The 877-nt window shown below is 37.1% G+C and overlaps 1 protein-coding gene across 1 annotated transcript in view; it reads left to right on the top strand.

Moving 5' to 3' along the window:
* Window positions 1–877, top strand: part of LOC103212514 (zinc finger X-chromosomal protein-like) — a 55,973-nt gene that overhangs the window by 1,288 nt on the left and 53,808 nt on the right. The gene's annotated exons all lie outside the window — the stretch shown is intronic.

The raw sequence follows: 877 nt of genomic DNA, 5'->3' as shown, positions 1-877 counted from the left end.
TGTGATTTATAGTTTTCTTCCCAAGTTTAGAACAGTCCGTTCTATCTTGTAGTTGTCTTGACTTCCTACCATCTAGCAGTTCAGTAACGGCACAATTTTTTCCGTCTTTCTGGTTTGTAGTTGTCCTCATTTATCAATTGATGACTCTGGTTCCCTGTTTACAATCTTGTAGGCTTATTTACTTTGGATGCTTCCATAGCTGGATTGGTTTCTGGGTTATATCATCATGTGTGGTAATGGTCAGTTGTTGGCTATTGTTGCTTCTCTGTCCAAATGGCACCATTTAGCATCTCTTATTAGGTTGGTCTGGTTTTAACAAATTCCCTTAATTTCTGCTTATCTGGAAATGTCCTAATTTCACCATCATATTTGAGGAACAGTTTTGCTGGGTATATAATTCTTGGTTCGAAATTTTTCTCTTTCAGTGTTTTATATATACTATCCCATTGTCTTCTCATCTGCGTGGTTTCTGCTGAGAAGTATGAGCTTAGTCTTATTGGTTGCCCCTTGTAGGTAACTTTTTGTTTTTCCCATGCTGCCCCATGATTCTTTCTTTGTCTTTTGTTTTGGTGAGTTTGATGATGATACGTCTGGTGATTTTCTTTGGGGTCTGTCCTGTTTGCAGTTCGTCGGACTTCTTGAATGGATATATTCTCATCTTTCATCATACCAGGAAAATTCTCTTCCAAGAAACCTTTGACAATTTTCTTTGTGGTTTTATTTGTCTCTTTCTGTTTGGGAATTCCAGTTACACATATGTTATTTGTTTTGATGGTATCCCACATGAACCTTAGACTTTCTTCATTTTGTTTTGACCTTTTTTCTGATTTATCCCTTTCCAAAGAAGTGTTCAGGTACTTGCCTTTAACCTCCCTAA

Source organism: Orycteropus afer, unplaced genomic scaffold (genome assembly GCF_000298275.1).
Source record: "Orycteropus afer afer isolate SDZICR_OR568_19922 unplaced genomic scaffold, OryAfe1.0 scaffold00990, whole genome shotgun sequence".
In the NCBI taxonomy this organism is placed as follows: Eukaryota; Metazoa; Chordata; class Mammalia; order Tubulidentata; family Orycteropodidae; genus Orycteropus; species Orycteropus afer.
This window is presented reverse-complemented; position numbering and strand designations above follow the sequence as displayed.